Here is a 23315-nt window from a genome sequence, read left to right as displayed (position 1 = left end):
ATTACTCATGCTCACAAACTGCACGAGCTTTATTATTTGATACTCTCATCGCACCAAAGGTGGACCTAAACCCTGTTAATGTCTTCATTAAAATTCGTGTTTTTCCAAACGTGGAAGTTTGAATACTTTTGGTAGGGATAGTATATTTTGTTGTTTATGATACCTTGTATTATCATAATACAATGTCATAATATATGACAACGTAAGAAAGCAGAACATATGATTGTAAAACATATAAAAATAATTTTTCAAAAATAGAAAGGTAATAATTTAATAAAAATAATTATTAATAAATCAATTAAACAATTTAACTGATCTTTTAAATTAAATAATTTAAATATAAATAAAAATTCTATAAAATAGAAATATGAAAAAAAACCCTTAAAAATCCTAGGTTTTTGCTGGAACGAGAAGAATCACTTCAAGCATGTTGATCATCTGCTCAATATCATGTTGACCTCAGCAGTCAATGTCTCACTAAAGAAAATTGGTCCTTATAATCATGTTATGTGAGATGGCACACCACACATCAACCTTTCGTGAGTATAAGAATCTTTGTAATGTTAAAACGAGGATTTCCTGTGCACCATATTCGATTATTCAGGATGTTCAAGTAACTGTATAACCCGAGTAACATCTGAAAAACATATGATCTGTGAATTCCTGCACAACGTGAACGCTATATGCACCCAACTTCAACGCCATGTTGAAGTTAGATGCATATTCCATATGTTGTTGTTAAGTAGGGTTCTTAGGCAAATCAGCAACTTGGGCCATATTTGCTGTATAGTATGTATGTAAATTACGTGTATTCTTTGGTCGATTTTCTGTTTGGTAGACGAAAAATCTGAGTTTCAGGGAGAATAAACTATGCTACCTTCGCTTAAGGCCGACTAATTCAGCCACTTTGTGAAAAAGACCCATAAAAATTCCTCACACCATTCACAGGACTCGAACTCGGGTATTTTCCAATCGGTGCGGGGAGGACGACGATTCTACCAGCCGTTCTACCCAAGAGGGCAGTTCCATCTAACATACCACATTGTCATTAAAAGTTCAGTACAGTTTGTGCAGAAGTGCTTCTTCGAGTTCCAGCGCAACTTCATCTTCGGTTAAATCAGTTAACTGGTTGTTGTTATTGGATTTTAGGAGCATCGGCGACTAAGGCCATATTGCTTCGTGTATATTGTCTCTAAAATGCGTGTGTTCTGAAGTCGATTTTCTGTTTGCTGGACGAAAATCCCAGGTTTGCGGGAGAGAAAACCGTGCTACCATCGCGCCTGAGACCAACTAACTCAACCACGTTGTGAAGAAGACCCATAAAAATTCCTCACGTCATCAACGGGACTCGAACTCAGATCTTTTCCATCCGGTGTAGGGAGGACGGCGATTTTACCAACTGCGCTTACCCACGAGGGCAAACGAATTGAGTCGAACAGGTCAAACCATCTCCCGCCGACAGAACTGTAGAGGATTACGCAAGGTGGATGTTCGTGGTGAGCGAAGAGTGCAGCCCTTTGAACGGGCTGAACGGCAGGTCACTGTGCGACAGTTGATCGTCGCAATACAATATGGGGAATGGAAGAACAATATCCCAAATGATGATGCCCGGAACTCGCAGACGAGTAGAGTTCGACAGCAGACGACCCAAAAGACACCCTCTTCTAACCGCTGATCATAGTATGTAAGTGGAGGTGGTTGCTTAAAATGGGGCATGCTTCGCTGGCAAGAACTAGGACCCTAGTGTGTGTGGACAAACGTTTCACTTATGAGGTCTACGGGCAGCTCTTATTAGGAGACCATGTGCACCCTGCCATGTTGCATTTATTCCGGACAGGAACGGGATTTCCAAGACGATAATGCGCCGGGTCATCGGCCCGCACTGTGCATGAGGGTTCCAGGAACACAGTGAAGATATCACCAAACTTGATTAGCCTGCCTGCAACTTCGCCTGACCTCAATCCACTTGAACATTTCCTGTGGAAATCCTTATAGGCAGCATGGCTTCAGATCCCTACGTACATCTTAAGACATCTAGTGGAGTCAATACCTAGGCGAATAGCAGCTGTTATTCGTGTGAAAGATGGACAAACACGGTATTAGGTAGGTGGTTATATTCCAGTAATCACTAGTTCGTAGTGGTAATACATAAACACACCGGTAATACATTTGAAAAGGAGAGGATATCTAGAAAAAAATGCAGGAGAAAGAAAAGACGCATGTTAGTCTAAGCTTCTGGACACGTGAAGTTGATAAGAAAACCATCACTTGTCAAGATTATCTTTGTCTGATGTTGACAGATCGATTATTTCCATTAAAGGTAAAATATTTCCACTAAAAAATGCCATCAATGAAGACTTAGCAACTCCTGATAAGGACTAGGGTTAGTTTTAATCTGAGGAATGCGTATTTATAGACAATACGCAGCGAAAACACTCACCACCGCGAAAAGAAAATTAAATGGACGTGGTTGAGTGAAGTCAGAAGTTAAAATGAAATGTGTAACCAAGAGACTGTGAAATTGTTTTCTAGTTTTATTGGGAAGTTTCCACAATTTCATATCCATTATTTTGGCGTCCATAAACTTCTGCCCTCTATTGGCATTCAATGGAACTAAGGCTACAAAAATTCTTAGCAGACAACTGTGTTGTCATGGAAACAGTCTCTTCAACTATTTGTGATTATTATTACAGGACTTGCGTCACTGTTAATTCCTGAAGATGATGGTAGAAGTACCTGCTTTCATCGTCAGAAACATTGTTATCATCTGTTGCCTAGGAGACGGCCTTTGCTGTTTTTTCTTTTCTTTAGAACAAGAGAAAACACGCGACACTGACACAGGTCAGAGGACTTGTTATGTAGGTGGCAAGTGGGATTTGATTACCAAAACATCCCACACCTTTCTAAGTATGAACATACTGGGAAATGTGTGGGATGTTTTGGTAATCAAATTGTCTCATTGATCTTGTTATGATTCGTTTACTATTCAAGAGGAGTAGTCTGTTATTGGATCAACAGCGACCTCGACCTGCGGAATTCAGGTGTATTAATTTTAACAATGGACATTAAATACAGTGCAATAGCAAAGATGCAAATATAGCGTTTTATGGTTGCGTTTGATTAGTGAAAAACAAAATAAAATTTGTTACAAGGCTTGATCATTAAGTTCCAGGACTGAGTCCTGCCATGTCAAAGCATGTAGAACCATGACCAAGCTGTTGGAAGCTGATCTACACGACTGCTACCTTATACAGGGTCATTTGCGTATCGTAAGTCGTTTCCACACAGCCATGATAGAACTCTTATGTTCTTCGAGGCGTTGTCGTTGTGTTGAGGGATGGAACAAGCTTTAATTTTCATAGATTTGCACTCGAACAGAAGGTATTAATCGGACCTAATAAATTACCTAGGCAGTGCATCTAGAAGCACACTAACTAAAACGGGTACCATATACTGAAGAGGTCAGAGCTTCCAATCACTGCGAGGAAAGCAACGAGTAGGAGGGTTTAGACCTGTCAATCACTGCTGCCCGCAATGATCGATCGGATGAGGTACCATGTTGTAAAGGTCACCAATATATTTACAACCAGCAGAGGATGAAACGATTCTTCCTACAATTAATAGACCTTAGTTATGTTCCCCCCTGAAATATTAGTTCAAGATCTAGAACCCACTTCCAAAAGTTAGTTCCATTGGACATTTTTCCCACAGTCCAAGAATGGACAACGCACTAATCCAACGCTTAAAATGTAACCTTTTTTTTAATTTAGTGTAGATAGTTACTTAAGACTAATTGCAGAAGTATGATTCGAGAATTTTGTCTGTTCATCAATACTGGAGAAACATAAATTAATACCAACAGTCATCATCGGCCATAATCAATCCACTGCAGGATGAAGGCCTCTCCAGCCGCTTTCCAGTTCCTTCTGTTTTGTGCAATGACCATCCATTTACTACCCACGAACTCATGAATTTCATCTGTCCATCTCCATTGTTGTCTTCCCAATTTTCTTTTAGCTCCTCTTAGGCACCATTCTGTTATTTTCTTAGTCCATCTGTCACTACGTCTTCGAGCTATGTGTCCTGCCCAAGTCCATTTCAGTTCTAAGTAGTGGTACCAACAATAGTGGTCTGATAACCTGGAGAGGCATCATGATGATTATCAACGCCAATCTCTAGATCTCTGAGGAAGCACTACGTTTTCATCTGCCTTGTAAACAACATGATTGATTATTGAGAGAGTGTTTATACTGTCAGGGGTGGATGGAATGCCCATACTTTCCATTAAACACCCAAATTTTGTAGAATGGTCCCTCAGTTTTTGGATAGTCGCCATGTCAAAGTATCAGTCATGAAAATAGAGGCATACTTCTTTTCAAACTCCACTTACCGAAATCATACAATAATATTCTTCCAGATAAGATTTTCTTTTTTGTTTTTTTTTTTTCACTAAAATCAGGTCTTAAGAATGTTCATCATCTTGATCATTCCAATCTCAAAATTAATCGGATTTTGATACCCAAATCAGTATCCTAGGAAATGCGCCAAAACAGATGATAAACAGACGTCAATGTTTGTTATCATTTCACGAGCTTTGTGTGATATGATTCATGGTAGTGCCCGGGTTTCAGCTCGTCGAACTTTGTTTGAAAAGGATTGGCCTTGTACCGTGGACTAAACCTCGATATAATTCTGAAAGTAGTCTCCTAGTATACACTAAGTCACGTGTCTATCTTTACCACACACAAAAGAACAAAAATAAATAAATAAATAAATTAGAAATCCTTCTAAGCCGAAAAATAAATAGTAGGCTAACTACAGCAACTGATATGCTGTGAGTGAGAGTAAGCCCTCACTGATTTTCGAATTTAAGATATAAAACGGACTTTTTATTTGAAGGATGAAAACACTTAAAGTCAAAAGTGAATCACACAAGTTAGTTAAAGTAAGCAGTGCGTTACATTTCAGGCCAGTTCGATTATTATTTTTTTAAATTAAATTATTATTGTTTTCATTTTCTGTGATTAATAGAAATGAAAAGTAAACATAGTTCTCCCGAATATAGTTAATTACTAAGATATAGGATACTATAGGTTTACTCTATAGGTTTACGTTATTTTTATCCATTTAGTGTAATTACAGCTGTATAATATTTATTACTCTTCTCCCATATACTTTTTAGTCTCTTTTCTCTATATACATGTAAGACACCACGGTCACGACTCTTGCATAACAATACACGCGTAACAATACAGCATTATTGTTATAACAATATAGCATAACAATACAGCATTAAAACTGCATTTTTTTTTCTTTCTTTTTTTCTTTTTTCCATATGAATTGTATCAAAGAATAAATAAGAATTTATAGATTTCTACTTGTAAGATTTTAATGAAAATTAGTTTGGCTAGAAAAATATTTTTAATAAGCCTAAATAAAATTTCATGAAAATCCGTTCACTGGGATTCCCTTTGTTACATGCGGACGGACGGATGGATATGGTGAAGGCTATATAGGCGCTTAGCATATATATATACGCGCACGCCCTTAAAAATCAGTAGTGTCGACTGTCCAACAGACTCCCCCTCTACTATTATCACACCTTTCTAAATATAGTAATAACTTTGGACTCAGCAAAAATACACATAAAGTGATATGACAATTCTCAGTGATTATCTGTATGTCGCGGATAAAACTTTGCTTGAACTGATTGCAGGGTGTATGGGGTGTAATCACAGGGAAGAGGGGTTAATAAGATATATATTTTTAATCATTAAGGTTTCTGTAAAGTTTTAAATGTTTCATTGTTGGATTCTGTGGTATATACACTCACTGGCTAAAAAATTAGAGACCTTTTTGAATTGGTTCTTTGATATTAGATAAATACTGTACGCTATCTTGAGGCTTCTTAGTTGATCCAGTCATGGGGAGCACAGGTGATTTTTCTGATTTTCAGAAGCGTGTCATTGTTGGAGCACATTTAGCAGGATTCACTGACAAGTCCAAAGCAGCCATCTCAAAAGTATATAATGAGTGGAAGACAAAAGGAGGATGCAGCTCTAAACGGAAGAAATGAGGTAGGAATTCGGTACTCGAAGAACGAGACCGCAAGAATTTAAAGCAGAACTGTGCGTCACAATAGAGGTCAAGTGTACAGCAAATACATGTAATTAAAAATGCAAATTAGACAAAAAAGAACGATTTCCGTTTGAGGTTGAAGAATTATCTGGGATTTGGTAGTCGTGTGCCTAACCAAAGCCACTTATTTCTTTTAAAAAAAATGGAAGAAAGATGCAATTCGAGTGGAGCTATCAACGCCAAAACTGGACTTTGGAATAGTGAAAAAAGATCAAATGGTCCGAACAGTCTCGATTTACATTTTTTTGCACCAACTAGGGTGAAAGTGAGGAATTTTATGGGCCTTTTTCACAACGTGGCTGAGTTAGTCGGTCTCGAGCGAGGGTACATTGTTTTTTTCTCCCAGAAACTAGGGTTTTTCTTCCAAAAAACAGAAAATTGACCACAGAACACGAACACACGCAATTTACAGACAGTATATACGGAGCAATATGGCCATAGTCGCGGATGTTCCTAAAAACCCAATAACAACAACGTCTATAAACGGTATTTGCTTGTTTTCTTTGAGTTACATCTTGAAGTTAATTATGTGGTGGAAATTTTTGAGGTTCTTGTAGAAGTTGATGATCTGCTCTTTGCCATGATTCCAAGCGAGAAGGATGTCTTCAGCATGAATAATCCAGATTTTCGGCCTTGAAATTTGCTGATTGAGGAAGATTTCGTGATGCCTGATGAAGATTTATGTTAGGATAGAAAGCAGAGTTTCCCACGCGAGGCCTGAAATTTTACAGAAGAAGAAGGCGCCCTTGAAAATGAACTAAGATTCTCATGCGAATAGATCACTGAGATCCAAGATGTCCGAAGTGGTTGTAGATTTGGGGAGCCGATATGGATGTGACTGTCCAGATTAGATAATTGTTTTAGTCTCTTGTAATATGATGTTGTATATGTCGACTCTACGTCCCTTCAGAGACTTGCAAATATTTAATTTAATATGGGCAGAGTTCTAAGACGGGTTATCTCCTCTAATCCCTAGAAGAGTAACCCAATCATTTCGCTAACTTTGTCGTATTAATCTTATGCTTGTAATTAATTTCTGACGTTAATTATTTTGACCCACTCTGCAAGCCTGACGACTAGAAACAGGATTCAACACCACTATTAATTGAAGTGATATTTCCGGTATTTTATAAGAAATATCACTTTATTTAACTCATATAGACAGTAAAAATCGAAGGACACCTCGCTGTGCAATGACATATGAAACAGGACCGCCATTTTGTAAATTTATCTTGTATTTTGACATTTTTCCATCTATCTCAAATGAACCATGCCAATAATTACTTAAATGTGAGTTCAATGAACCGGAATATTCTGAACGCAGTATTCTAAGGGGGAAAAAGAGGATTCTTAGTGGAGTTCTTAGTCATTCTTATTGGAGTTAGATCTTTTCTTTAATTCTCGAGAAAGGATTTTATCATCGTGTAAAAGGAAATGGTTGAGTAATTAGGTATGGTGTGGATGAGTTGCGTGAGGAAATTCATGTTTTTTTTTCTTTAGAGCTTTTATTACGTCTGAATCTAGCAAATTAACATTTCTTTTGCAAGCAAATGCAACTGTTTTCGCTCATCCCTCTCATCGCCGATATTAATTAGCTGAGCAGCGCTAAGATAGAAGTGTAAGGAGTCCCATTATACAAGTGGTAATTATGATAATTCGCAAAAGAATATCGACGCATTTCTTGTTCTTTTCGATCTTTTTGGAACTTTAATTAGAGTGATGTAAGTAATTTTTAAATCGCATGGGAACCACCTGACTAATTACTTGGATGAAGGAATTTTAATGGTCTAATTAAGAACGAAGTTGTTTTAAATATTTTTGTCAAACAAGTCCCTCTAACTTTAATGAATAATAACATGGAATTATCCAATTAATTTTGAGATAATTGATAAAAACATGTACTGTGTGGTTCGTTACTCTGTGTGTTTTACCGCTTGCAGTGACTAACGGATACCTGACTTTTTTATTTTTTTTTTAAATTCAATTCTTCATGGAAATTGCCTCATTTAATATAAATTGAAATTTCTTAAGCTTGGAAAGCAAATTGCCTCCCAGCCACTGACAAGTTGCTCACGAAAAACATTCGTTTTGAATAATGTACTTGGAGATGTTTACAGTAATGAATTCTACATCAAAGACATTTTTTTTTTTTTTTTTTTGAAAATGGAATTAGTTATAAAGAAAATGAAAATTATCCCGAGTGCTGCAGTACGAAAAAATTACTTAATCCTTCGATGCAGTTTAACCAGGAATAAACGGAGATCTTTAATTATTTTTAAGAATTTTAATTCACTATATATTTTTTTTAATTTCCTTACGGTGTGGTCAGCTAGCAGTCGACTTACATCGAGCAAGATTTACAAATTTCTAAACATTGAATTAGCAGACAGTCTCCAAGAGCCCCATTAAAATCTATTTGTGATAATATTTTCTAGTCAGTCAGTTTGCTGTTTGCTAAACGAGTTTCTGAAGGAAAGAAGCTATGAAACCCTCCTCTGAGAGCCCTCGTGGGTAGCACAGTTGATAGAATCTCCATCCTAACCCGCAGCGGCTGGAAAAGACTTGAGTTCGAGTCCCGTCGATGACGTGAGGAGTTTTTATGGGCATTTTTCACCACGTGGCTGAGTTAGTCGGTCTCATGGTAACATGGCTTTTTCTCCTGGAAACTCGAGCTTTTCAACCAGCAAACAGAAAATCGACCACAGAACAAATGCAATTTATAGACAGTGTTCATGTGTTGTTGTGGCGGATCCCAGGGTTCCGACCACACTAGCCGCTGTAAAATCTTGTGAAGAAGCTTGCACCAAAGCCGGCCATTTGTATGTAGTGTGTTGAGTATGTAAATGTGATGATATGTTCTGTTGTTATGTTGTCGTCCGGCACCTGGCTCTTAGCAGATGAGAAACAGCAACACCTGGCCACCGCGTCCCACCCCCATCCCTGCCACGTGGAGGCGGCCAATCGTCTTGTTGCATCTACATAGGACAAGTCTCAGGCGCCAATAGAGAAGGAACGGAAGAGGTATTTAAGGCAGGAGCAATATGGGAAATGGTGCAGGGATGGAAAAGTATAGTGAAGTGGTGGGTCAACAGATGGATCCATCAGAAAACAGAAGAAAATAGAGAGCGAGTAAGACGAGAGTGGAAAATCACTTCCAGCAGTTCTTCAACTTGAAGGTGAAGCCATACTTCGTTCTTGAAGAAAATAACAACTTTAAAAAAGGTTCAAGTTTCAAAAACAATGACATTTAACTATGTCATAAACACAAATATCAATTCTTAAAACACAAGATAACCTTCAACTCGAAGAAGACAGAAGCTATTTACAAAAATCAATTCAGGAGAACACCGAATCCAGGGGACTTGCAATTTCAAAATAGAATCTTGTATTTTCAACTTAAAGGCAAAGAATATTAACAAAATCTTGGGGAGTTAATTACAATCATGTTCCAAACAGTATATTTCTATCTTTAATTTTAGTAAAGCAGTAAACGGGACATTACGCATACAAGACCAGACAAATTCTAATCAATAAAATCTCTATTTACAACTTTACAAAAGATAAGGAAGATACATGACCATTAATGACACACGGAGTAATATGGCCTTGTTGCTGATGCTCCTAAAACCCTACTGCTACAACGCGCCATTGAAGTGATCCGAACCCAGGCCTTTTCCAGTCCGTATCGTAGGACGGTTATTATAACCACCATCCTACTACACTGACTGGAAAAGTTAATGCATCACTGTACTACATGTGATGGCTCCGATCTTTAATTGGTTTGTTTAATTAGCTTACAATTAGGTAGTTTGTCACGCCAGACATGTTTTTCATGCATGTTATCGTACTTGCAGCACCACGCAAACATATTGTAGTAACAGCATCATAATTATAACACCCCATATTGAACGATCCTTCACAATGAGTTGCACTTTCGCACTAGTCACGCACTTTCGAATAAATAATGCTTCCTCATCAGAGAAAGCTATTGTTATTTATTTCCAGTTTTCAGTTCCACTACTCAGATGACACTGTCTGGGTGGTGACATAGTAATGATGACGTTTTTGTAAACTTTGTGTTCCTTGTGGTAACAATTCTCAGTTTTCCAAATATTCATATAAAAATGGATGAGATGGAATGTGTAAAATATAAATGAATCATGACATAAAGATATCAGCTAAGTACATCTTTATATGTATATAATATACACTGCTGTACCATTAATATCCATACACCCTTCTCTTGATAGTTGATCACATCCTACCAAGCCTCTGCTATAAATATGCTCGTAGGTCTTCCACGACACTGTAGTACAACTCTGAATGCAAGATGGCGCGATCGATGGAGTTAGTAGACTTCCAGAGCGGAATAATAATGAGGTTCCACATAAGCAATCGGTCTGTACGTGACATTTCAATGGTAGCGAAGATCCACCGGCCGTAACCGGTGATGTGATCTGCAAATGGACGTGGTCTGGTGACAAAACCATCATGAAACGATTCGGAAAACCTCAGAAGTTGACAGAATGTGACAGGAGAGCCCAGCTAAGAGTCGTCGGCTCTGAACGCAGATCGACATTGTCGCAGCATATACAAGTCCTCAGTGAGACGATTGGGGAATATCCAGCAACACTGCAGTACTTAGGACCCTGCATTATATGGATTACCATGATCGTGCAGCCGCCCAAAATCCACTCATAACCTTACTATTGCCAGACGCCATCTAGTTTGTTGGAAGGCCGGCTGTTCTTCGACCGTAGACCAATGGAACGCTGCACTTTGGAGTGATGAGTCACGGTACATGGTCTACCAGTTTGCCGATTGTGCCTAGGTGTGGCAGATTTCGGAGATAGCTACCTGCCGGGCTGTATTTTCCGAAAATGAAGTTTGGCCGAGGCCTGGAACGATGGTCTGGAACGGCTTTTAATAGTTTAGCCTGGGGCCATTGGCTGTTTTGGACAAGACGACGAATGCTGATGTCTCTCTAGACGTTCTGGACGATAATGCGTTACCTACGTTGTGGCAGCACGTTAGAGAAGGCCCTGTATCAGTATCAGCCGAAAAGTTGGACTAGCTAACTGAGAGGCTGCAATCCTATAGAGAACTTTTAAGATGAATTGATCTTGATTTTCCAATACATAAAGGTTGTTTTGAGGTATGTGAGTGTCCGGATATTAATGGCAGGGAAGTGTATGCTTGTACATAATAAAATCAAGAGGTTGGTACTAAAATTATTGGCAATTATATAATTCTTTTCGAGTCCATAATTGAAATGGGGTATAATGGCCTTTACTTGCCGTTGCACTGTAAAACCTCTGACAATAGCCATAATTGAACACTAAATGCTAATTATTATAATTACGATTAAAAATATCTTGTAAGTTCAGAATATTTAACATAATAGGACTGTTTGATATTTAGAGAGACATAACTGCCTCTCCTTCACTCAATAATCGCTAAAAGTTTTCAGAAATGCCATCTAGTGGTTCCTCACAACGTGCTTTATTCTTTATAAAAAAAAAAAGAGAAATGCAGAATGTTCCAAAAAGGTGTAACCAATTTTAAATGTTTGTAACAAATATAATTTTAATGATAGAAACCCAAAACCTGCGCTAAATGTGAGAAAAATAGTTGAAGTTTTTATTGACATTCAACATGTGCACCACTTGTCACACGAACAATATCTAATCGCTAATAAAGTTCATCCCACGTTTTTTCAAGGAGGTCACGTTAATCATGGTAATTGAATTTGTAATCCTGCGCTTTAAGTCTGCGATGTCTGCAACAGGGGTCTTGTAGACTGTGTCTTTGATGAATCCCCATAAGAAGAAATCACAAGGGGCTAAATCTGGTGAACGTGGTGGCTACACAATGGGACCATCACATCCAATCCAACGGCCAGGAAACTTGTCATCAAGAGACCACCTCACACTCAAAGCCCAATGTGGCGGCGCTCCATCCTGTTGGAAAATAACCCCATTTGGCAGTTCATCCAATTGAGGATACACATAAAGCTCAAGTATGTCCTGGTAATTATCCGCTCTCACAGTCGCTTCTTGAAAGGATTATTAATTTCCCATTGTTTGTATTGCTCATTTAAAATTGGTTACACCTTTTTGTTCGTGTGACAAGTAGTGCACATGTTGAATGTCAGTAAAAACTTCAACTGTTTTTCTCACATTTGGCGCAAGTTTTGTGTTTCTATCATTAAAATTACATTTGTTATAAACATTTAAAATTGGTTACACCTTTTTGGGACACCCTGTACAATATCTGGGATATTTTTCACGAGACTCAGATGAACACTCTACCTTGACTCTTTGACCTACATAGAGTACATGTGACAATCAAGTATCGGATTTTGGTATCTGGAGATTCATTTTTTTTTGTAAGAAACTGATTACTGAAAATGTCTGTTGAAATGGCTTTTATGTGTTTTTTGCCAAGTCCTGAGCATCATTTCATTTGTTATTTTTGAGAGAGAGAGAGAGAGAGAGAGAGAGAGAGAGAGAGAGAGAGAGAGAGAGAGAGAGAGAACTTTCCACATTTTCCATTTAAATGATACTGATTGTTAATTATAAATCAAGAACCAAGTTTTACACCAATTTTTTGATGTAAATCCCATGAAAAACTAATCCAATGAATGATGCTCTGCAACAAAATGGGTTTGATAGATAAAATTACTAATTTCTTTTAAATAGAAAGCAGGGTTTTTGTTCTATTAATATGTGTAGCCATCCGATTAAAATATTCTTGAAGTTGTTGACAATATTCCATCTGATGGCGCTTTCGCGATAACTACTTTTTGGCATTATTTTTATATGTTACTATGAGCTCAAGTAAATTTAGGACAAAACCTTCTACATGACATCTAAAAAACATTTTCTTATCGTTTATGAGTTTTCAAGACTCAGTTGTGTACGTACCAAAGAGGAAGATAGGTTTGTTCCAAAATTGTTGCGCGACTGAGGAAACTTGTTTCACAATACGTGAGGGAAGGACGTATGTTGTGCTATGTCTCCAGGATGCGTTCAGATCTGTGATAGTCCGTCCGTGGTGGAGGGCCTGTCGATCTATGTAATCCAATCCAGCGTTCTATGGGATTCATATCCGGTGAATTCTGCGGCCAAGATGGCATCTGTAAGTCATTTTCGTGTTCGGCAAACAGCTCTCGAACAATACTAGCAACGTGGCAGGGCGCATTTTTCTGCTGGAACACTTCTATGCCATCCACGAAAACAAGAGTCATGAAGGGGTGTACCTGATTAGGTACAATGTACAGTATAGGTTGTTTTTAGCATACTAAGTTGCGGTCTAGGGGAATGAAGGCTCCAAGAGATTCTCAGCAAAACATCTCACATACTAAAACATTGCCACCACCTGCCCAATTCCGCTGTACCAGAACATCGGAATGGTTCCTCTCCGTAGTTGATCGTCGTGCCTTCCAGCTACCATCCACAAGGAATACCAGGAAACGTGATTCATAGGAAAAGGCAATTTTTTTCCAGTCATCAATGGTACGCCATTCAGATGCAAAGTTTAGGAGTCGTTGGAGATGGGTGGCTATAAGTATGGGTACCTTCACCGAGCAATTTTTTGACGGCCCATACGGAGGAGGGTTCGTTCGATCGTGGTCTTGGGTACACCGCTAGTCGTTCCTTGATTAAAGTGCATGGTCAACCGTTCCACCGTTTTCCGTCTATCGGCCCAAACAAGGGTGGACATCGTACGTTCACCACGACCCTCGATGAGGCGAATGCTGCCGTGTCCACTATCCGTCCACTCTTGGAACACCTTAACTACAGCACTCCGCGAACAGTCTGCAAGATTTGTAGTTTCTGTAATACACTGCCACTCTTCATATACAGTATCATATCGGCATAACTTTACTCACATATCACTACAACATGATTCTACAGCTCCTGATCTAGATGCACTTCCTACCTCCTTTAAAAAAACAACGTCTTTCTTTTTCCTGTTCTATCCATTTTAATCAACTTCTGTCTTCGCAGTGGTTGTAATCCTTCTGTTTTTAAACCCGCTCTGTTTGCTATCATCAGGTCCATGAAGAATCGCTTACTCATTGCAATAAAGATTTTACAGGATATAAGAAATCTTCATAGAAATCTGGATCAGGCAGGAAAAGTTGATTTAATGAAATAACTTATTTGGGATATCGTTTTACTGTATCTTTGAGGCTCGTGAACATTTTCAAAGTGCTGCAAAGAGAACTGATAACAAATTGTATAACATGAAACTATATACTTTTAATTAGTGTAAACTGTTTAATTATTAAATATATCAAATTGAAGAGGACCTTTTTTGAACCGTGTACTTTGATTTTCTGTACTGATTGACGTCAAGTTTTGATAATGCAAATTGGAATTAATATTGCGATAAATCTTAAGCCTCGTCCATATGTAACAACGGGCTCACTTGTCTCTTGTTCCTATTGTGTTTCGTTCTGGTATGATAACACTTCTTAAACTAGTTCTGGCTGGTTGCTGTCACAGGTGTTAGAAATTGATAGATAGATATTCGATAAGGTGTTAGAGAGAGAGAGAGAGAGAGAGAGAGAGAGAGAGAGAGAGAGAGAGAGAGAGAGAGAGAGATGAAAACTTACACTGTATTGTAAGTTTTCATTCGATCTCATTATATAGGGTTGTTAAAATTAAAGTATCCCTATGTAGAGGCTCTGGAGCGAGTTCTAAGTCTTGTACTGAAGAGAAATTTGGACAACAGGTACAATAAAGAATGCGCTCACCATTTATTGGGAAAAAAAATTTGTTACAAAATTTGTCACTATATGGCGCTGTGGCAATACAAATACACTTGAACAGCGCTGCAATTGTTCAATGTGTCCTCCATTTTGGTCAACAACAGTTTCCATTCGAAGAACAGCATTTTCTACAACAGACCATAGAATGTCAACTGGAATAGCCAACACATGACGTCTAATGCTGTCCTTCAGATCTTCCAGAGTTTGACATCCTTCCCGATACACCTGGTTCTTCAAAAAACCTCACAACCAGAAGTCGCATGGGGTGAGGTCCGGTGATCGCGGTGGACAAGATGTCTGGAAACAACGGCTGATGACCCGTTCATCTGTAAAGTGTTGCCTTAGCAATCTTTGGACACAACGGTGGATGTGGGGTGGTGCATCATCTTGCATGAATATGGTATCCTGAAGGCACCCACGTTGTTGCAGCTCTGATATTGCGAAATTTGCCAACATTTCATAATATCGCTGTCCAGTGACGGAACAGGTGCGGGGTCCAATCGATGTTATCTGTTCAAAGAAATATGGCCCAATCATGAATATGGCCGTAAATCCACACCACACTGTCACTTTTGGAGAATGCAACGGGACCTCTTGGATAACTCGAGGGTTTTCTGTTGCCCAAATGCGACAGTTGTGCGTATTCACTTGTCCATTTAAGCAGGAGTGGGCTTCATCACTCCAAAGGATGTTCCGTGGCCAAGTGATATCCACTGTCATTTGCGCCAGAAACTAAAGTGCGTATGTGAAACGAATATCTGCATCACCATGCTTTAGCTGCTGTAGCATGTGTATCTTGTAAGAATAGTACCGCAACACCTGACGCATTACTAGCCTTACAGTGGAATACGGCATGTCCACTTCACGAGAAACAGCTGGCACACTTGCGCTACCACATGGAGATTGACTCGATAAATACACGACAGCTATAGCCACATCTTCAACACGAGAGGAGTCCACTCGTTTACGACTTCTACCTGGTTGAACACCAAGATGTCCTGTCGCTTCAAATTTCACAATAATTTTGCGGACAGCACAGAGGTTTTCATCACAACGGACAACGAGGACTTCCAGTTTATCTGTTCTCCTTCCTATCCTACTTCGTAATTACATAAGCAATGAAACAGAAATTCTACTGTTTTTAATATAACTAGGCAATCTAAGTTAATCATCTAAGAAGAAAAGAAAGGTGTCGGAATGAAGTTTTCCTTCGGTTTTTCTTAAAATTAAGAAATTTAACTTACTTTTCACTATTGCGATAATTATTGATTATTAACATTATTAATATACAAAGGAATATACAATAACAATATACAAAAGCCTCATTAGACCAGTCGTAACATATGGTTGTGAAGCTTGGACATTAACGAGTAAAGATGAGCAGCTGTTGAGAGTGTTCGAGTGTAGAATTTTACGAAACGTTTTTTGGCCAGTACAAGATGTTGATGGATCCTGGAGGATCAGAATGAACCATGAACTTGACTATCTTATTCAGGGTGCGGACATCGTCAGATTTGTGAAGAGCCAGCGACTTTCCTGGCTAGGACATGTCATGAGAATGGACATGTTATAGAACAACTAAGAGTATAATGAAATGGAAACCTACAGGGAAGAGGGTAAGAATCCATCTTTTTTGTGAAAGACCACAAAAAATGGCTTAAAATAAGCCCTCCCTTCTAGGAGGGCTTATTGGTGGAACATCGTCGAAAAGGCTAAGACCCACCCATATAACGCCAGAAGAGGAACATTATTAATATTAACTTAAATAATTACACACGTATTGAAAATAAAATTCATCCCAGGAAGAAACTGAAAACTTCTGTGCGCGTGTGTGCGTGTTAAGTCCAAATCAGCTAAGGCTATTAAGCTTCCATATATTGTGTCAGTAAATTGCGTGTGTAAATTTTCTGGATGAAAAACCAGAGTTTTCGGGAGATAAAACCATGCAGCTCTCTCCTGAGAACCTACGCCTTTTCCACATGGTGTGGGAAAGCGGTCATTATATCCACTGTGTGACCAGCTAGGGTGACGACTTGAAGTATGCTTCTTATTACAACTGTTTTTCCTAAAAAAAATGGCTATTTCTATAAGAAAAACAGATAAAAGAAGTTGAAGTATATGCAATCTATGAAAAACATGCTTTTAAAATGTCTTCTAGAACAGATTTCATGGCACGTAAAACACTCCTGCAATTTTATCAGCATTCCTATTAAAATTATTTGAATCATTCTCTAGAAAAACCTTCCTTTGTACACTTATCTAACCCGGATCACGATTTCAAAATCGCTCCTATTGACCCCATTGTGGAAGGCAGGTGTAAGTCTGCTAGACAGATAATTTCATCACACAATGATACGACCAACAATGCCTTTGCCAGTACCTTATTGTTTTAGTGACAAGTTCTAATGTGACGTAATTATGTTCCTTGTTATGATACATCAGATGATACCATCGTGGGTTATCTGAAAGTTGGAGAATTTCCCAGCTTGTGCAGGTTGCCCAATAATAACACCTGAAGCGGACAGAGAGAGAGAGAGATAAAAGAAAAACTGTCAAATACGTTTTTATTGAAAATATCTTTTATTTCGTCAAAAAAGTTCTGACTTTCTGATGCCTTTTCCAAAACAGATTAAAATTGCTCCCGGAAGTCCAAGCGTAACAGACAAAGGAACCTTTTTATGCGTAAAGTGTTCTTTGGGACATTAACCAGAGCGTTGACCAAGCGATAAGCTGTTATCCTTTGCACCCCTTTACTCATTAAATACAACTTTATTGAGGGAAGAGCAAACAAGTACGGATTACTATCACACAGTCTTGCTTGCTGATTTATAAGTGCAGTTTGCAGAGTACAGCTTTTTCCGGTTATAAAAGACACAAACATGCTGAGCTCCTTCAATCTCCAAAATGGATTAGGCACGTCCGGTCAATCGGAACAAATGTGTACATGTAGGGGAAGGGTAAGCCTTAATATGAAACAGATAATATAAATTATAACTCGTTGTCATCAAAATCCGGGTTACCATAAAATATGTAACCACTTATACATATTTTATGGTAACCCGGAATTTTGATGACAACGAGTTAATAATTTATATTATCTGTTTCATATTAAGGCTTACCCTTCCCCTACATGTACACATTTGTTCCATTGACCGGACGTAATCCATGTTGCTGATATCGCTTCTGATATCGGCAGCATGAAAATCTTTAGAACGGGTTCGCAACCATCGAAGAACGCACCCGTACTTTTCATTGCAATCAAATTTTTGTCCTCCTAAAATTCTTTTAAGAGTCTGAGGAGGGAATTTGAAGAAGACTTGTCCATATTGTAAAAGAGATGGTCCAGAATCTCCCAAACCGAAAGTACTGAATGTTAAGATAGTCTTATTGTTCCGTCTCACAAGAACAACAACCACTCCAGTGGAATCTTCCCATTTTTTAAAGAAAGAAGTGGCTTTCGCATTAGGCACAAGACTAGCAAATCTCTGGGATTTTGTGATCGTGAGCCAAAAAGAGTTCAAATATTGAATTTTTCAGCCATATACTGCACATTGGGTCTTCGACTGTTACGCACAATTCGCTTTAAATTCCTCTAGTCCCTTTTTTTGAGGGCCGACTTAGTGCCGCATTTTGAGCTGCAATTCTCCTTTCGTCTTGCACTCATTGTGCACATTTGAAATGGTTGCTTTTGATACGCCAGTGATTTCATTTGTTTTCCCAATTGTGGCTCCTGGTAAACGTGCTCGAACAATAACACTTTTTTGAAAATCGAAAAGACCACGTGTCTTTTCCACAACCAGATCGACTAAGATGGCCGATTAAGTGAAGAATATTCATTTCATTCCAAGGAGCTTGTGATCACACCATGTTACAACTGTTACATGCATACCGTACGTTTATCTGGTGATGCCAATTGCAAAATAGAATAGAATAGAATCTTTAATTGCAGCATGATATACATACAATTAGTCCCGTCACGGCATGGTGGTGCCAGTTTACAATACATATTTACAAAAGAGATACACATGAGAAAAACATATATGTTACATCAGATTATTGGAAGGCAACAAAGCATAGTTCTACATTTTCAGTTCGACGAGGAGTCCCTTCCTGTATTTTTTTATTGTTGACCACTTCTTGGAGGTCTCCATCGATGACTCGCAGTGAGGGCAGCATTTGCTTTGGCAGGAATCTGCCGGTTAGTGCAAGCCGGTTATGGTTTGCTAGCAGCTGTGCTGAAGACCGGAGATAAGGGGGTGGAATGCGCCAAGTGCAGTGATCCCAGAAGTTCCGTTCTGTTATTTTACCGGTGGCCATCTTAATGGTGAACAGCAGCCTTCTTTCTCCGATGTAGGATCGGAGCCTGCGTAGTTGAAGGGTCTGCTAACTGCGTTGATCTGAGAGCTGGGGGAAGGTGGAGTTTGGTGTTAACCCATTTTAGAAGCCAGAATTCGGCAGAGAATATCCTTTTAATGTTGGATTTGGCAGCCGAGGCCCATATCTCTGAAACATACAGTATTGTCGGGCATAGGTTTGCTGCTATGTCTATTTTTACCAGGTGTGGGTAGGTGGTGTGGAGCAGCTGTTGTTTGGCGACCCAGCGCAGTGAATTCAGCCTCGACTGTATGAGGTTTACGTGATCGTTGAAAGATAGTTTGGAGTCTAAAACGACCCCCAAATCTTTGTGCGTTTGAACACTTGGAACTGAGGAGCCGTTAAGCACAGGCTCCAACGTTGTTGGGCTGCCCTTCAGAGAATAAATTATTTGTGCCGAATTTAGGGGGTTGATTTGGAGGTTGAAGGTATTGAGGTAATCAGCGATGTCCTGCAGTTTGCTATTGATTTTCGGAGTGGTTTCGGCTGCCGAGTTGGATGGCGATATATCCTAGTAAGGAGTTTGACATCGTCAGCATATGTGATCCAATTGCACTTGTTGGTCACAAACGGCACCATGATTGCTGAGAAGAGAACGCCAGACAGGACTCCCCGCCCTTGAGGCAAACCGGCAGTTATGTGACGTGTGAAGGTCTTTGTTACGATATTTAGAACAAGGGTTCTCTTGGACAGGAGAGATTCTAGGAACCAGAGAACATCGCCGCGAAAATTGAAGTAGTTTTCTAAGGGACGTAGGAGATTAGGTATATAGATGGCATCAAATGCGGAATGGATGTCAAGATATATAACTGACAATTCCTGTCTTTGTTCAAAGGCTTCTAAGATGTGCAGTGTGGTTGTTGCAAGGTTAGTTATAGTTGACCTTCTTCGTATCCCATAGTGTATTTGCTGAGGACTGTCACAGAGAATTTGATGGGTGACAGACGGTAGCAGTGCTTTCTCTAGAATTTTTAGCAATACAGAGGCGCAAGCGATGGGCCTATATTGGCTTGAGAACGTCGATTGTTGGTGCTTAGGAAGGGGCCGGACAGAGTACCTGTTCCACTGGGGTGGAAAGAAAAGACCTTCGAGGCATCTGTTATATAGGTTGAGGAGTGAATCGATGATGAAGACTCTTAAGCATTTGATTATGAGTGGGTGATGCCATCGTCACCGGTGGTTGCTGTGAAAGGCAGAGTATTAATGGCCTGCATCAGTTGTTGCTTGGAAATTCGGATCATAGCGAGACTATCAGTGGGATGAGAGTGGTTGGTCAGGTAGAGCTGGAGGTTGCTTAGAAAATCTGGCAACGTAGTCGAGCCAGTCAACTGGGTCGATGTTGCTGGAAGAACTAACCTTCTGTAGAATGGTTTTCCCCTTTTTAGGGTTCTTTCGCGGTGCTTCTTAATTGCGGCTGATTTGTTTCTGTTGAATTCGGCCCTGGCTTTGGAGAATGAAATGCAGTCTTGGACATCGCCGGAAGCTTTCCGGCGATGTCCAAGACTGCATTTCATTCTCCAAGACTGCATTTCATTCTGCATTTCATCTTGGACATCGCCGGAAAGCTTTCCGGCGATGTCCAAGACCGGCGATTTGGCTTGTAGTGATTGTTTGTAGTGGAAACTTTGGTTGAGCTGGGGAGTCCACCACGCTCTGTAGCGCGGAGTGATGGGAATGTCTTGGAGGAATTTAAGTCTCCTTTATATATCTTCCCTTATACCCATCATGCTACTTATATCTTTAATTTATTCCCTTCTCATTTCCCTTAATTCTCTTTATTAATTTTGTTTTGCTATGGCATGTACTTTAGTTAGAAACAATTTTTTTTTTTTGGTAGTTGTTGCTCATAGGCTCATAGTTGTTGGTAGCTCATAGGCTTCTGTGGCCATAATGCACCTCCCAAGGTTTTTGCAGTACTTTGATCCAAGCCCGAGGCGGGAATCGAACCCGCGACCTTTGGGTTGTCAGGCAGGCACTTTATCCACCCGGCTAGCCCGGTCGGCTTAGAAACAAACACTACATTGTCGTTTTTTTCTTGCAATTCTGGTGATTGACGCTTGAAGAGACGCCGGGATTGTTCGTTATGCGGCAATATACTTATATATGTGTGTATACACTACTGGACAAAATTAACAGAACACGTAGAAAAATAAGGGACATTTATAGGTGTTGTATAAGAATTACCAAAAAGGTCACATTACAGAGTCGATACAAGATGTTCGAAAATATGGTCACATTACATCAATACGGTGTATGGTCCCTCCAACGGCTAAACAGGCCTGGCAGCGGTGCACATGCTCGACATAACGGTGTCTATAAGATTTTGTGGCAGCAAATCCCATTGTTCCACTAGAGCATACCTTAGCTCACCAAGTGACCAAGAGTTGGTGGTCGACGTACAAAAACGACGCCCAAAGGCGTCCCACACGTTCGATCGGATTTAAGTCTGGTGATCGTGAAAGCCACGGCAGTCGTTGGATAATTTTAATTTCAAGATATTCCTCCACCACTTCAGCTCTATGTGCAGTAGAGTTCTCGTTCATGAAAACAAAATGTAGGCCAAAAGTACCCCTAAAAAGTTGCACATAGGGTTCGAGGACCTGTTCTCTAGTACCTATGAGCAATTATGATTCCCGTAAAAAAAAACATGAAGGACCTGTTCCGGCAGTTCATAATTATCTACCCAACACGAGTGCGTTGTCTCCACTGTAAGTATCCCTTTCTCTGATGTTAGAGGGATGGTACCGCATTCCTCGTTGTCTCCAGATGAAATAACGTCTAGAATCGGTTTGGAGGGTAAAATGGGACGAATCAGAGAATAGAACTGTACCCCATTTGGCAGGACTCCAAGTCACATGCTCATGACATCAGATTCGATGAGCTCTGCGATGGTTTGGGGTTAACGGGATACAGACCACTGGTTCCTTGCTTAGAGTGCACTTAAAAATTGAACCTTCTTCGCACAGTCCAGTTGGAAATGTTTTCACTTGTAGCCCCAGCAACAGCAGATGACACTATTCACAATAAAATATTCATGAAAAACATTTTGTTCTGTTAATTTTGTCGAGTAGTGTCCTTCTATCGTACGTTTAAAATTTATTATTTTTTGTCTTTTATTATTATGCTTTTCACTTTTTCAATTTTTACACCCCTTACTTTTTTTTTTTATAACTATACTACCTCCTCTCATCTTTCCATTTTTGTCTTCCCAAATTTTCCTTTGACTTTTTTTTTCTCTTCTCCACAACTTTTATCAACACATTAACACTTACACTGAGTGATCACTGAATTATGACCACCTACCTAATACTTCGTAGGTCCACCTTTTGTCCTCAGTACAGCAGCTATCCGACATGGCATTCATTCAACAAGATGTCGGAAGCGTTCGGGAGGTATGGCCAACCAAGCTGTGTGTAATGCGGTCAGCAATGCAGGTATGGAGGTGATTGGTGTATCCAGACGGTTGATATGCCTTTCCATAGTGTCCCACAAGTGGTCTTTGGGATTGATATTGGTGGAGTTCGGAGGCCAATCGATATGCTGGAAGTCAGAACTTGCTATGGCATATACTTTATGTTAGAACTGGCATGTACTTTATGTTACTGTGTTTCTCAAACCATTCCTGCACAACAAGTGCCCGATGGCTCGGCGCATTGTCAGCTTGGAAGACACCATCGCCATTCGAGAAAAAGTGCAACATAGCGGGGCGTACACAGTCAGCAAGCAGTTGACGATATCGGAGACCACTGATACGTTGTTCCACATTCACCAGTGGTCCAAGTTCTTGCCAGTGAAACATGCCCCACACCATACAACCGGCCTCCAGCGTTGCACTTTTGATACCATGAGGCTCTTCATCCATCATGTTGTTGACGCCAAATCCGTACACGACCATTCACTGTGTGCAGTAAATAACGTGACTCATCCGACCAGCACACCTTCTTCTAGTCTTCTAATGTCCAACTTGCATGCTCTTTGTACCAGGCGAGTCTTTTACGCTGATGAACCTTGTTTAGCAGAAGAT

General features: G+C 39.6%; 1 protein-coding gene across 3 annotated transcripts in view; it reads left to right on the top strand.

Annotated features, from left to right (window-relative positions):
• Positions 1 to 23315, top strand: part of LOC150090263 (mitochondrial sodium/calcium exchanger protein-like) — an 86668-nt gene that overhangs the window by 15670 nt on the left and 47683 nt on the right. The window contains exon 1 of one of the 3 annotated variants that reach the window (XM_090369039.1): positions 431 to 539. The exons of the other annotated variants lie outside the window; for them this stretch is intronic. The gene's annotated coding sequence lies outside the window, so the exon portion shown is untranslated. Of the gene's footprint in view, positions 1 to 430; positions 540 to 23315 lie in introns of those variants that run through there. 3 annotated transcript variants of the gene reach the window in all.

Source organism: Mastigoproctus giganteus, chromosome 2 (genome assembly GCF_048544385.1).
Source record: "Mastigoproctus giganteus isolate SK-2022 chromosome 2, ASM4854438v1, whole genome shotgun sequence".
NCBI lineage: Eukaryota > Metazoa > Arthropoda > Arachnida > Uropygi > Thelyphonidae > Mastigoproctus > Mastigoproctus giganteus.
This window is presented reverse-complemented; position numbering and strand designations above follow the sequence as displayed.